This window comes from Diadema setosum, chromosome 6 (assembly GCF_964275005.1).
Source record: "Diadema setosum chromosome 6, eeDiaSeto1, whole genome shotgun sequence".
NCBI lineage: Eukaryota > Metazoa > Echinodermata > Echinoidea > Diadematoida > Diadematidae > Diadema > Diadema setosum.
In genome coordinates this window covers 27,180,639-27,196,919 of record NC_092690.1, presented here as the reverse complement: position 1 = coordinate 27,196,919, position 16,281 = coordinate 27,180,639, and the positions used below count along the sequence as shown (strand labels likewise).

At 37.9% G+C, this 16,281-nt stretch overlaps 1 long non-coding RNA gene across 1 annotated transcript; it reads left to right on the top strand.

Annotated features, from left to right (window-relative positions):
• The first annotated feature begins 243 nt into the window (after positions 1 to 243).
• LOC140229849 (uncharacterized) lies at positions 244 to 14,811 on the top strand. Its single transcript, XR_011901318.1, has 3 exons — positions 244 to 427; positions 13,927 to 14,078; positions 14,572 to 14,811. It is a non-coding gene; the product is annotated as an uncharacterized lncRNA (long non-coding RNA).
• Positions 14,812 to 16,281: the final 1,470 nt, after the last annotated feature.

Below are 16,281 nucleotides of genomic sequence, written 5' to 3'. Positions count from 1 at the left end.
CATTCTAATCAGACTATTCTTTCCTAAGAAAATTTTTGTTTCACTCCTTACAAAGAGGGGTACATCTCAATGACGAAAGAAAAATGCATGCTTACCTGCCATTTCATACAGCACTTTTTAGTCAGATGTTTATGAATTCTATTGACAAGGTTGCTTCCTCACCACTTTTTCTATTCCATGTGCCCTTCATAAAATTGTACAAAATTTGTGTATGCAATTTGCACAGGGCAAGCTTTGTTGTTGTTTTTGTTGTTACAATGGTTATTGAATGTGCAAATGGTAAAAAAAAATAACATTCCGTTTAAATTTCGTTGTGTTATACATCTTGGAACGTGCTGTGGAGACTTACCTCACGTTTGGCAGCGCAATTTGCTCCGTGTCGTTGTGCTGGCTGAGGTTCCTTTCTTCTCTTTACGCAAAACGGGAGGTAAGTACTAAAAAGAATAGAGATGAGTAGAAGTACATATAAGGAAATATATTCCTGCATAAGCCTTCTGAATTTAGCAACAATTTTAAGCCCCCTTCGCAAAGTTTATGGTGTATAAGTGCACGGCAATTGAATGCACTAAACCGGGCTAATTGCACTTGTCAGAATTATTGCCTTCATTGCAGAGCTTCTTTACTATTGGCTGTTCCAAATATTGAGAGCCTGTAGAGCCACTATCGTTACTAATTTTTGTTTTTCTTTGTTTGTATTTTTTAGTAGGGAAAGCCTTTATGATGATGGATTTTGTGAGAGTATAATAACGTTTCCGTGTGACATTTTACGGTATATCACACTCCTATAAAATTGCTGTACCTCCCGCCTGATCAACGCAAAGAAATATCTTTTCCCTATACTCCTCTAAAATGAGGGTCAATACTCAGATGACAATGTTCATTTCACAGGACTGCCTTCTTCCGACACTGAAGTGTATGGAATTACAAACGATGTGTGTGGACATTCTACCCCCGCCCCTCCCTTGTCGACCAGACTCTTTTCATGAATATGTTTGCAACATTTGTAATTTTAGTCATTGTTATCGGGCTAGAAGCCTTAATTCTAAAGCTGACTGATTGTTTCCTATAGCACCTGTTTAGAGTGTAATTATTCCATCTTATATTAACAGCAACCTTCTTCATGAAACGAATAGATGAGGATGTCTCTAAATCTGGCAATTATTATGTGAGGGGTTGATTGGTGTGTGAGTTGTTGGACGTCAGAAAGGTGTTGTGTGTTGGATGATGTGGTAGGGCACGTGGGTCCTATAGGTCTCAAACTGGACTAAGGCACACAACACGTCAGGACAAACCAGCTTCCGTTTGACATCATGCCTCTGTTAACAGCAAGCAGAGAGGTCACTACCAGTGTACCAACTGTATTACATATAACTCTGTGTCAATGATCCACACAAGCTGATCAATAACATACATTACAGTACCATAAAGCAGGCACAGTATATTACGTCCAATCATTACTACCGAGTCGTTACGTCTTTCATAACCTCCCACGTTAAAAATCGAAGTGCAACGTATATGAGTATTGAATATGTAATACGTCAGACGTAACTATGGTACCTTACACAAGTGCACCCTGGCTTAGTCCATAATTATAATTATATTCATACCAGGCGCGCCGGAAGCAGTTTTGGATTGGGGGGGGGGGGGAGGGGGCAAATATTGGAGGGGGCTCACGATAGACCATGCATTATGTTACACAATATACACATACACACACACACACACACACATCTAATATATATATGTATATATATATATATATATATATATATATATATATATATATAGATATAGATATATATACATACAATATGTGTGTGTTTGTGTGTGTGTGTGTGTGTGTGTGTGTAAATATATATATATATTATGTAAAGTGGCGTACGGTGGGTCGAAACATTGGGGGTGGGCACCTTGTGGAAAAGTAATTTTGACGGTGTGTATGCATGTGCGTGTGTGCGTGCGCAATAATGGGACTACAATACATTACGGAATGTGATACATTCAACAACGCAGTCATTGAGCAACATTGCAAGTTTTCCTTACATGGATTATGGAATGACGGTGTGAAACAACAAATTATATACTGTCAGCAACATCAGGAGAATTGCATAACAATAAAATACGAGCGAGCGGAGCGAGAGAGCTTGAAAATTTTGATATTTTACAGTCCCAAAACTGCCGTTTGTAGCTACAGTGCACTCCCGTTACAACGAACACGGTTATAACGAAGTAAATCTTCTGGTCCCAAATATATCATCATTAAAGTCTATGGTACAAAATTCGCTTATAACGAACACGGTTATAGCGAAATTTCCGTTATAACGAAGTCTTTTCCGAGCGCCACAGGCAAAGAAAAACAAAAGAAATGTGCTCCGTTATAACGAAATGCGAGTTGCTTTCGAAAATACGTAGCAGAACAAGCATTTATAGCGTCTCTGCATGGGTGAACGCTTCACACCACTGTGTGTTCGCTCCTTGTGTCACACACATGCAGTTTCTGAGGGGAATTTGCGTTTATTATTGTAATACAGTTATCCCATCACATTTCACATAGCTTTGCAGTGTATGATGAGTATTCAGCAAACATAATATACGTGGTTCCTTGTTTTCGTTATGTATTGTATTTGTTCGGTTATAACGAAATTTCGTTATAACGAAAGAAAACTGCCGGTCCCGAGCATTTCGTTATAACGGGAGTGCACTGTATATCTTTCGCTTTGGAAACTAAGGGGGGGGGGGGGGCATCGGGCGTATATTATGGCAATTACTGGCGACAACATTAGGAGAATGGCATAACCATTCAATGCGAGCGAGCGAAGCGAGCGAGCTTGAAAATGTTGACATTCTACAGTCCCCAAACTGGCGTTTGTAGCTATATCTTTCGCTTCGGAAATTAATGGGGGCGCATCGGGCGCAACTGCTGGCAATTACTGGCAGCAACATTAGGAGAATGGCATAACCATTCAATGCGAGCGAGAGAAGCGAGCGAGCTTGAAAATGTTGACATTCTACAGTCCCGAAACTGGCGTTTGTAGCTATATCTTTCGCTTTGGAAATTAATGGGGGCGCATCGGGCGCAACTGCTGGCAATTACTGGCAGCAGCATTAGGAGAATGGCATAACCATTCAATGCGAGCGAGCGAAGCGAGCGAGCTTGAAAATGTTGACATTCTACAGTCCCGAAACTGGCGTTTGTAGCTATATCTTTCGCTTTGGAAATTAATGGTTGCTCATCGGGCGCAACTGCTGGCAATTACTGGCTGCAACATTAGGAGAATGGCATAATGATTCAATGCGAGCAAGCGAAGCGAGCGAGCTTGAAAATTTTGACATTCTACAGTCCAAAAACTGCTGTTGTAGCTATGTTTTTCGCTTTGGAAATTAAGGGGAAGGCGCACCGGGCTCAACTGCTGGCAATTACTTGCTGCAACGTTAGGAAAATGGCATAATGAATAAATTCGACAATTAATTTTGACATTTTACAGTCCCCAAACTGCCGTTTGTATAGCTATATATATATATATATATATATATATATATATATATATATATAGCTTTGGAAATTAAGGGGGGGGGGGGCAGCCCAGGCGCAACTGCTGGCAATTACTGGCAGCAATATTAGGAGAATGGCATAGCGATTGAATGCGAGCGAGCGGAGCGAGCGAGCTTGGAAATTTTGACATTTTACAGTCCCAAAACTGCCGTTTGTAGCTATGTTTTTCGCGTTTATTCATTTATAGACATATCTATCTTATTTTATCAATTTTCATTTATTTGTTTATTTATTCATTTTTGTTTTTATTTTATTTTATTTATTTATTTATTTATTTATTTATTTATTTATTTTTTTTTTTTTGGGGGGGGGGGGCAAAAATGCGTTTTGCCCCCCACTTTTTGGATGGGGGGGGGGGGGGGGGGGCGCCCCTCCCCCACTTCCGGCGCCTATGATTCATACACATTTAAAACGACTGGAATTCCTTAAAGGAAAGAATGCCTCATGAGGGACACTTCCATCAAACTTCTTCTTTATCGTGGCCTCTAAATAACACAGATGTCACCATCGACACTACGCACACATACCCCTAACCCACTCGATCGTTTCATGTAGCCTACAGTTAACCGAATTATTACAACTCACATCACTTATTACACTGAGACCCTCATTCTACCTAAGTGATGCTGTAGCACTATAACCATAACATGAACTGTGGCGGACTAGATGGCTGGTTGTTGTTGTGTTGTGTTTGTGTGGCGCCCTTCTTAGTTGTTGTTTGTTGTTTGTCGAGGGCGCACTGTCGCCACCACAGAATAAGATAATAAGACCGAGAGTTATTAGCAGTGGAGATGTTGTGTGTTTTCCAGAAAGATTGATCAACTCCGTGGGCGAGGTGTTAAGCCCAAATGTCCGAGCGGTAAAAACATATACAGAGTTAATCGACCTTTCAGAAACTAATAGTCTCTCGGTGGGGATGAGTTCTTAGGTCAAAGTATATGACCGTGGACGGAAGATGGAATATACAAGGGGAGGAATATAATTTTGTGCAATGTGTGTATGTGTGTGTGTGTGTGTGTGTGTGTGTGTAGTAGATGTGTATGTTGTGTAAGGTGTGTGAAAATAGAAACTAAGTCAAGTGAGTCGTGCACAGAAACAAAGAAAGACACAAGGTTGTAATACTCAGATTTCAGGTTCAACAAAAATAAAAATCAAGTTTAATATTCATTTTACAAAGTTCCAACTAGATCGCCACTGTTACATACTCATATATATGAGACTAAACGCTCAAGTTATTCATGCATGTTGATTTGAGAGGTTAATCATAGATAATCTTGACTTAACGTTAAATTCATCTTTTGATAAAACGGGGCCCAGGATGCGTTTCGTCTTGTGAATGTTTTCATGTTTTGCTTTCCCATTTTCCATTTTCGGTGGAAGTATTGTAACACTGCCCCAGAGGGTCATGCAAATCTCATAAGACTACTATAATATGGTGGGTATAGCATAATGTCCAACGTACCTAGTATACACATTATCAAAGAGCAAAGAGTTATTACGTCCGAACCAGAGCAGCATCGTCTTAGATGGAAATGGTTCTAGGACAATATATACCCCACACCCTTAGCGTGACCCTAACCCTAATCCTAATCCCGAACCCGATCCTAACCCTAATCTGAATTTTAACCTTAAACCTATATAACCCCAACCCTAATCTTTACTCTAGCCCTATCACTAACCGATATTTAGCTAGGGTGTAATTTTCTTGGGGGGGGGGGAGGGGTAATCGTCTTGATACGCATTGAAATTGGTATACAAATTTACAACAACGGGCACTGTATTCATTCGACTCTTTGATATGATGACAATAACCAGCATAGAGCAATAAATCTCATGCATGATCATATTGATAACAAAACTTGTATATACGCATCTTCAGCCCCTAACTGAATAGCGCCTATACATCGCTTCTCGGTGTTCAAAGCGTTGTAAAACATTATTAAATTAGATATACCCGCTACCATTGACATTGAAGTTGTACCATGGAGGTTCAAGTATCGCCATGGTTGTATCCTCACTTGCAAGGAGAGTGTAGTCATTATACACTACTACACTGAAAGCTTGAAACTGTTTACCATGCATGATGTGTTGGCTGGACCAGGTGATGAAAGGCAGGCTGCGAGGATCAAATTATTGAGGACATAATATATGAATCTATTAATACATACAAGCATGTTCTTACATTTATTCATATTTGTATATATTTACATTACATAGACTCGTTACTTTATGTTCCTATTTATAATGCGTTAATCTGTTTCTCTGCCTGTTGGGAGATGTTTAGATGCCATACTTGTTGTTATTATGACATTTGATATTGATGGAAGAAATGCATATCTAAAATGCAAGATTAGGAAGTCAAATTAATTTCGTGGCCAGATTAAGGACACGGTTTAATGAAAGAAAAGATATTTTGTTGTCTTGTAATACACTGTAATTAATCAAGAAAACGATGAACATTACAAAAGCGCAAATTCTCTTCTTTCTTGTGAATGAGTCTCAAAATGCACCATTCCTCTTCCCTGTTCATTGTCTTGTTATCTTTATAAAAATGGAATCCTCTTTGGTAATCTGAAGTTAGATTTTTTTCTTTGTATTGTTACCCTAGGCTCACACGATTGTATTCTAGTCTTCTTATACAGCGATGGCGCCACAAGGGTTTAACCAGAGCTAGTCTATTAACAAAGAATGTAACTTCATAGCAGATTGTCGGGCATTCCTGAAACTTCTCATGTGTAGGCCGCACTGAACTCATTAAATGAATCCACATAATGTAAATGCTTACGGTCCATTCCCCCTTTACTCGTGGGTGCCACTGCTTTACCTAGATCCTTGCACACCAATCTCATGACAGGGATACGTTACTGCGCAGGCGAGAGGAAGGCCCTGCTTCGGTCGATCTCGTGCTTTAGCAGTTGTGCAACTCGTTGTCCATCTTTCCAAAACAGAAGAATATAAAAAAGTAATATTTATTGACATTTTGAAAATAAGATATCATATCACGCCGTACTGGGTGATTATTTCTATCCCTGGTACACGATTATCTAAAGTCAATTTGCCCACAAAACACCGTAAAACTAAACTCAAATCTATACAGACAGGCAAGTAGCGAGTTTGTGGGCTTAAGTTTGATACTCAAATAAACTCCTCAAAATAAGTTCTGCAATTAGAGTTTGATATATCATATTTCTCTTATACCCGTATCATCTTCATGAAATATGACATCATAAGAAAGCCTGATTAATTGTCTTTAAAATGCAACCTCACTTTCTATGATTGGGTATTCCTGGAATGCACAGTATGACTGAGTATGAGGAAAGGTGAAATGTGAAATGTTGCAAAATAGAGTAGACGTGTTATGTCAAACAGTATAATTCCCATTTGCTTTGTCGTTTCAGGGAATGAATGTGCTTGAAAAGAATGCAATGTGAGATTATCCAGATTCCAGGCTTCATCCATGAATTAAAAACTGCAGTAGTATCTGCAGATTAAAATTGAAACATAAAGATTGACCAAACAGTCATCTAATGTCTAGGAGATGGGAGTTTTTAGAAAGTACTCTCATTTCAGCATTGCTCATTCCAGTGGCCTTTTTCATCAAAACTGTACACTATCATTAGCAGAATTGTTGCGACTTTTCACTTTTGATCTGTCCCCATACTCAGCTGTTTTGCACATTCCAAGAACACCCAATCATAGCAAGTGAGGTTTCATTTTTAAAGATAATTAATCAGGCTTTCTTATGATGTCATATTTGATGAAGATAATGCTGGTATATATATGTATATATATATATATATATATATATATATATATATATATATATATCAAACTTTAATTGCAGAACTTATTTTGAGGAGTTTATTTACAAATGGTGGTATGATCCGTGCTGGAAAGAACGCAGTGTGAGCACAATGTGAACACAGTGTGAAATCTCTTCACACTGTTAAATTCGAGCGTTTCAATAGTGTGAACACATTGTGAATCATCAATTCACAGTGTGACACAGAACATTACCATGTGAACACTGTGAAAACCAAACCACCGTGTGAAATCATCTCCACACTGTTAAATTTGAGCGTTTTCACATAGTCGACTATGAACACACTGTGAACACACTGTGCGACACTGAGTTCTTTCCAGTAGGGATGTGTTCAGGACTGATACTGTATAGCAATGCTTCAATATCTGGGCGATGTTAGTTTGTTAATTATTTAGTAAAATAGATTTTTCGGCATTCCACATATCTCGTTCTTCCTTAATAGAAAAACTAAAACAGATTCGTTCACATTATCTGAATATTTGTGAAACTGTTTTGAACATATCGGAGGTTCGTTAATCCGAAAAGATATGAGGTTCATTAAAGGAGATGCTTATACTATTAGAACACACCGTCGGAATCACGAACCTAACTTCACTTTCGATTTAACAAACCTTCGGAATAACGAAGTTTGGGGTTTTTTTCGATTTTTTTTTTCGAAAAAAAAAAACCACCCCGAGTTGTAACAAATTTCTGGCCTGCAACTGATTGACAAATTGCCCTACATCGACGTAAATAAGCACTGAATTGATCAGTGTTTTAGTAGTAGCCATGATAAAAAATCATGGGCGTACATACTCGAGCAGGATTGGAACCCACGACCTCCTGATCACCGGACAGGCGTCATCTCCACTAGACCACCGAGCTTTCGCCCGACAGCAAGTGTTGGTTCTAATCCTTATGGCATGCAGCGGGTACTGCTTTTGTTATTCAAATTTATGAAGTTCTTCCGTCGAGATGTTTTCATTGCAACTGATTGACAAATTGCCCTACATCGACGTAAATAAGCACTGAATTGATCAGTGTTTTAGTAGTAGCCATGATAAAAAATCATGGGCGTACATACTCGAGCAGGATTCGAACCCACGACCTCCTGATCACCGGACAGGCGTCATCTCCACTAGACCACCGAGCTTTCGCCCGACAGCAAGTGTTGGTTCTAATCCTTATGGCATGCAGCGGGTGCTGCTTTTGTTATTCAAATTTATGAAGTTCTTCCGTCGAGATGTTTTCATTGCAACTGATTGACAAATTGCCCTACATCGACGTAAAAATTTTGAATAACAAAAGCAGTACCCACTGCATGCCATAAGGATTAGAACCAACACTTGCTGTCGGGCGAAATCTCGGTGGTCTAGTGGAGATGACGCCTGTCCGGTGATCAGGAGGTCGTGGGTTCGAATCCTGCTCGAGTATGTACGCCCATGATTTTTTATCATGGCTACTACTAAAACACTGATCAATTCAGTGCTTATTTACGTCGATGTAGGGCAATTTGTCAATCAGTTGCAATGAAAACACCTCGACGGAAGAACTTCATAAATTTGAATAACAAAAGCAGTACCCGCTGCATGCCATAAGGATTAGAACCAACACTTGCTGTCGGGCGAAAGCTCGGTGGTCTAGTGGAGATGACGCCTGTCCGGTGATCAGGAGGTCGTGGGTTCGAATCCTGCTCGAGTATGTACGCCCATGATTTTTTATCATGGCTACTACTAAAACACTGATCAATTCAGTGCTTATTTACGTCGATGTAGGGCAATTTGTCAATCAGTTGCAATGAAAACATCTCGACGGAAGAACTTCATAAATTTGAATAACAAAAGCAGTACCCGCTGCATGCCATAAGGATTAGAACCAACACTTGCTGTCGGGCGAAAGCTCGGTGGTCTAGTGGAGATGACGCCTGTCCGGTGATCAGGAGGTCGTGGGTTCGAATCCTGCTCGAGTATGTACGCCCATGATTTTTTATCATGGCTACTACTAAAACACTGATCAATTCAGTGCTTATTTACGTCGATGTAGGGCAATTTGTCAATCAGTTGCAATGAAAACATCTCGACGGAAGAACTTCATAAATTTGAATAACAAAAGCAGTACCCGCTGCATGCCATAAGGATTAGAACCAACACTTGCTGTCGGGCGAAAGCTCGGTGGTCTAGTGGAGATGACGCCTGTCCGGTGATCAGGAGGTCGTGGGTTCGAATCCTGCTCGAGTATGTACGCCCATGATTTTTTATCATGGCTACTACTAAAACACTGATCAATTCAGTGCTTATTTACGTCGATGTAGGGCAATTTGTCAATCAGTTGCAATGAAAACATCTCGACGGAAGAACTTCATAAATTTGAATTTCTGGCCTGCTCTAATAGCAACAACGGCTTAATCAAGACAAAGGTCTTTGACACACCCCGAGTCTTTCCTATTAAACAATAAAATCCCTGAAACCCAGTTCTGTGGTCTGATAGACTGTCCTCGTGTCAGAGGATCAGGAGAATAGAATGAAAATAGTCTTTCATCTCAGCCCTCTAGTTTGCTTTAAGTGTGGTTTGTTTCATTTGCAGAATCTTCAAAAGCCTGTGTTAAAGCCTAACTGATTCTTGAATTGACATCAGTGTTTTAGAGAAAATGTATTGTTACTCTCCCCAATTCACCAATTAGTTTACTTTTTTTTTTTTTGCTTACACATTATTATTGCACATTATCATCTTAACAAGTCTTAACATCCACTAACAGGAAATACACTTCCAACAAAAAGTCGATTACGAAGTATAATAACAGATGAAACTTTTAAAATCAGAGACTATAATGTTTTAAACTGAAATTGTGCTGGCTACATTAAAAAAATATCAGCGGGCAAAGGGAAAGTGGAAATAGGTTCCTAGTACCTTTTTGGCTTTATCATTAAAATGTATCATATGCCTACACTAATTACACCTGTTGTCTCCTGAATCCTGATTATCAAACTGTTATGTTATGAATGACAATGATAATGATGTCATAATAAACATGATTAAACGTATCATTCCATATTTCCATTTCCTTTTCCTGTAAAGGAATAGGTTAAATATCATCATCCTTACGTACCATTTGGGGTCTAAACAAAATACATGAAATAGGCCAACATCGATGATAATATTTGTAAGTGTTCTTAATGGACAGTGAATACTTAGGACCAAGATCCACAGAAGCCAATGTAACTGCATCTCGGAAAGTACATTAAAAATTCATTCCCACTGCAATTGAATTACAATGGCTTCTTCTTCTTTGATATCAACTGCCTCATAAACTGATAAATAATTTTAAAATTGTTGTAAAAACTTCTGAATAGACCTTCAATTAACTTTACCGCCAGCCAGGACATTAAAAAAAAAAATCAAAAACTGTGGAAGGACCGGTCGCATTATTTCAAACATATTTATATAGCATTATCATCATCATCATCATCATCATCATCATCATCATCATCATCATCATCATATTTTTCACAACTTTGAAACAATGCTACTTACAGTCATTCAGGTTCTCAGGAATACAATCATTTCATAAGTGTATTATCATTCAAGAAGGATTAACACATAAGGCTATCTTGTAAGAGTGGACTGAAATAACATGTTATTGTATTAGCTACAGCTATTAAGTATTATCATTCGGAGAATACTTTTACTTCACATGAAAAAAAGAAATATATTGTACAATTAGGAAAAAGAGAGGGCACATCTAAATGAATGAAATCAAAAATAAAAGAAAAAAATCCATGATTACCTATCATTTGATACACTACTACTAAAGGCAGACATCAGTTATCTGTGAATTGTATTTCCCCTATCACGTTGTAATGTGCCCTTTAATTCAAATAAAAAGTACCAAATTCGGGCATGTAAAGATTACAGATCAAACAGCACAAATTAGTGTTCTGTAGTTGTAATGGCAAGTGAACGTGCAATGATAGCAGAGCACCTTATCTTATATTTTAGTTTGTTCCTTCTTGTGTTAACATATTTTCATAATTAGGTGTATAGGGATGATGTTTAATGTGTTATGTAAACTTACTTCGCATTTTGTACCACGATATGTGTCCTGTGTTGAAGTCTCTTCGTTGTCACTCCCAAAGTAATCAGAAATATGGCAAAGATGTAACTCTTGTTTTCCATGTGCCTATGAACACGTTGCGCTTCGAAACATTGTTTCACTCTGTTTGTACTCAACATGATTTTTATTTAGCAACTACATCCCTCCAGTGGTATTTAGACTTAACCACACGTTTTAAGTCCCGTTCTCAAACTTTTAGATGTAAAAGTGCACCACAGTAATTATATGCAGTAAACCGAGTTGATTGCACTTGCCAAAATTATTGCCGACAGAGCAAAGCTTCTTTACGATTGGCAGAACGAAATTTAATCGATGTCTTCGCAGCCGTTATCTTCATTTTATAACCATTTTCGTTTTGTGGGCTTTCTGTTTAGTCGGGTATCATATTGGCACGAATTGGTGATGGGGCACATAATATGGAGGTGACTTTGCTATATAAATCAATAGCGTCGCGTTTACGATTTGACGGTATTTCACACGCCCTGTAAAATGATTGTATCTGCTCCTTGATATAATTACCAACAGATGACTTTTTCTATTACATTCTTGTCTAAAGATGAAGATTGACACTCACATGAAAATATGATATTATATATAATATATTTTCTGACAAGAAAGTCTATGTGAAGTAGATACCATGTTTGTACGTTTCTCCCATCCCAAATCTCGACGGGACCTCTTTTTCAGTAATGTGAGGAGTTTGTTTGTTTGTTTGTTTGTTTGTTTGTTTGTTTGTTTGTTTGTTTGTTTGTTTGTTTGTTCATTTCCATCTGAGAAGATGGCTGGATAGCCCATATTCAGCTACGCTAAGCTGGTCTTCCACGGGGTCCAGTGGGATGTGAGGTGTGACCACTTCACCGGGTTAAACACCCTGCTCTTTGCGATGAATGAATGAAGCGGGATCTTTTACGTGCATGAGTTGTGACTCTCTCATACACGGGAGTAATGATATTTTATAAACAAACAAACAAACAGACACAAAAGACAAAAACTGAAGAAGGCGATGAAGCCATCATCTGACAAATCATTCATTGACTTGAAACACAATCACACACAAACACACACACAAAAAAAAAAACATACTTTTTTTCGAAGTATACTTTTAGGTCAATAATTGATATAAAGCTCTCTCCTGGATGTTTTCATTGCCAAGGTATCACGCCTAGATGCTAAAGACCGCAATGATGCTTTGATGGGAATGATGCAGCTTGACAATAAAAAAAAAGAATAATTATTATGTTGAATGTTTCTGCATGTATTTACTCGAGACTTCTGTCTCTATAACCTCCGCCACCATTTCGTGTGTTTGACTCTCCAATAGATCTTACATATAATTATAAATGAAGTTGACCAGCCCGAGCCCCATCGTATTTTCGTACCAAAAACTGCAATAAAAGTCTGAAAAGTCTAGCATAAAGTACGCGCCTGTAAAGACCTAATAAGGTTTGTTTGACAAATCTCTCCACAAAACGCACCTCGTGAGGATGCTGGGATTGCTTTTCTGTGAATTGAGAAGGACTACATAATATGTTTCATAAAACATATTAGATTTTTGAGCTGGAAAGCCGTAGTCTTTTTGACAGACTGAGATGAGTTTAAGCTAGTAAATCCCGATTGCAAATTCCAAGACTGGATTGAAGGAAACTACTCTGTTTAGATATGAAAAAAAGGAAAGATCTTGTATCTTTCGTGTATTTCATGAATCAGTTTGGCTTGTTATTCTTTAAACGTGTGTCTGCGGAGAAATGTTTACAGTAGTAAGACCTTTATTATTCCGTTTATCTCTTCCATGTCATCCCACTAGAGCTCATGGGCTGACTCATGGACCATTTTTTTTTCCAATGTCGAACTCGTGGGCCGTATATGGCTCGTGGGTGGATTTCACTTCCCAACTGAAAATGACGGAATGCTTTTATTTGCCAAAGACAAAAAATTCTATGTCTGTTTGAAACATAATCATTGAATAGTTACATTGCCTCGAAAGCCTTCTGCGGTGCTCGAGGATTAAAGTCATAATTTACCATTTGCAGATGAAACAAAAATCCAGCATTGGTGCCTTAGAATAGTTCGAAAATGTGAGTTAGGGATAGAAACAATCACTGTAAAAATTTGAATCTGTATAATCGATGTTAAGTGCTGTTAATACACAAATTGTGAACAATAGTTATAATAAGAATGTTTTCAGACTAAACCGTCTACAGTTACGCTTTATTGAGAAAAACACTGATAGCTCCTTATATTTTAGGCTTTATTGCGAAAATTTTATATGGTAGGATGTTTTGTGATACAACAGAACTACACATATGCATCAAATGTGATATCTTGGACATTTTTGAAATCACCGCTCCGAAAGGTAAAGTGGACCTTTAAAGCCCAAGAACACGAACACTATTTAAATGTATTCCTCCGCATCCCAATAAATTAATGTCAATGCATTTTCTTTTCTTTTTGTTTACACAGATTCACGTGTAGCCACACGATTCGCGTATCAACAGAGGGGCAAACCTCCTCTTTCTCACTGGATAATCGCCTCAAGATGGAGCCCGTATCAAGGCTACGTGAAGCCTCTTTGAGACTTAGGAAGAAATAACATTAAAAAGTATCGTCAGCAGGTAAGTTTTCCCTTTGCACACCGTACTGGCAGAGGCCATACAACGTATACGAGAACAGAACGGCGCAGTTAAATTCCATGATATGTGTTGAGTGCCCTGAAAAGGCAGTTTCATAGGTTAAAGGCATAATTTACCGTTTGCAGATGAAACAAATACTCAGCATTAGCGTTTTAAAATAGTTCTAAAATGTGAGTTATGGATATAGCATTGTTAAATACACAAAATGTGAACACTGATTATAATAAATGTGTTTCAAGACTAAACCGTTTAAAGTTAAAAATTACTGATATCTCCTTATATTTTAGGCTTTATTGCGAAAAGTTTATACGGTAGGATGTTTTGTAATACAACAGACTTACACATATGCAGCAAATGTAATATCTTGAAAATTTTTAAATCACTGCTACCAAAGGTAAATAGTACCTTTAATCAAATAAGCTCTCTTACTTTTCTCTCTCTCTCTCTCTCTCTCTCTCGCTGTCACAACGACAAGAGGACCACGCGACCACCAATTACAGAAGTTCAGGCCAAGTTCAATTTTAAGCTTCTTTTTTTTTGTCGAGATGCAATACGTTTATCTTTATTTCAAGAAAATACGAGTTTCTCCAGTCGTTGAAGGGTTAGTTGGAAAGTATGGCGGGGATACTGTTCTATGAATAATTCATTTTTTACCCCAAAGTTGTTGTTTGTTTTTTTTAGCTTTTCTTGAGAAATTGATGCTTGACTGCTATCAAACTGCCGTTTTTCGCACTATGAACGGATCAGGATGTTAGACATCTTTGTTTTGTTTGATTATCATAATTATATTGTTCATTTTCATTCATTTTCATTCATTGTCAATAATAAAAATCAATATGAATTTGTTGTATAATTTACAAAGAATTATAATTTTTAAATTTTGTTTTGTTTTTACGCCTTTGGCATATTCTATTTTGAGCTTCTCATCTAAGCTACTTCACATAAATATGCTTTCGCATTGTGTGGACATTCTACCCGTCACCGTATGTGTTCTTTTGAATGCCAAGTACTCCCATGTTCATGTATACCACTCTCTGTAAAATAAGGTATATGTTACAGTGACTATTGAACTGCTACACTGTGTGTCGCCTTACCTTGTAGGAAGTCAAGGCACACATGGATGGGTTAAATTGCCTGTTTGCTTTTACTGGTGTGCTCACTTGCAAACGCTTTTATTCGTTTGTAACTTCATCGCCGTGCATTATTCATTAAGTTTTTATATTCGAAATGATATTATGCGTGAGTTCTGCTTGTGTCATATTGCATGTGACAAGGGAAATAAATATGCCAAAGGTGTATCCACCTTTGTTGTAGGATCGATTTCTTTGTTTCTTATCATCTCACCAAAAAAAAAAAAAAATGGAAACCTGAATCCTTATTCTCCACCAAAACTATGCCATTGTATATAAAATTCTTTCTCTCCTCCTTGTTTCTCTTCCTCCAACTCCTCACACTTTCTTTGATGGTGTTGATTTTGTTATTTGTAGATATAAAATAAATGTCGTGTCTCGTATTTTCAACCCATCCCCTCCCCTGAAATTATAATTCCTTTGTCACAGTAGAAAGTGCACCGTTAACTCATAAATTTGCTCATCTATTTTTATTAGCCCCTTAGTCGTACACCACAAAAGTAATGTTCTCAATTAAGATCTCACTTTTGTATATAGGGCCCAAATTTTTTTTTCTCTCTCTTCTTTCTTTAAAACACAGCAACAACTCACTTCTTTTGACATAACCCGATAACGTATCAATTTTCCTTATTTTAGCTTTCAATATCCATGCTAAATTACTGCTAATGTCAGTTAAAAAAATAATACATACCATTTCTTCAATTTGGTACACTTTTTTTTTTTTGTTGAATCGACGATAACTCCCGTTATTTGGGGGAAAAAGTGTGGGGGATGATTTCAGTGCAAGGCAATATCGAAGTCACTTAAAATCTTCCGCCATCATTGATCTGATAGTCGACGATTGTCTATAAAGAATCACACGGACGATCGTGAAACCATGGAAACAAGAACAATAAAGTTGAACTTCACGTGTCAGCCGAAAGTTAATAGATCTTCTGAAATTCAATGGGTTTAAACTTAACTCTCACCAGAAACGTTTCTACTTCAAATTTGCCGTCGTGTAAAAAGTGTAAGACACGTGCAGCGAAGCCTGTGACAGTTGTCCGAAAGTGTTG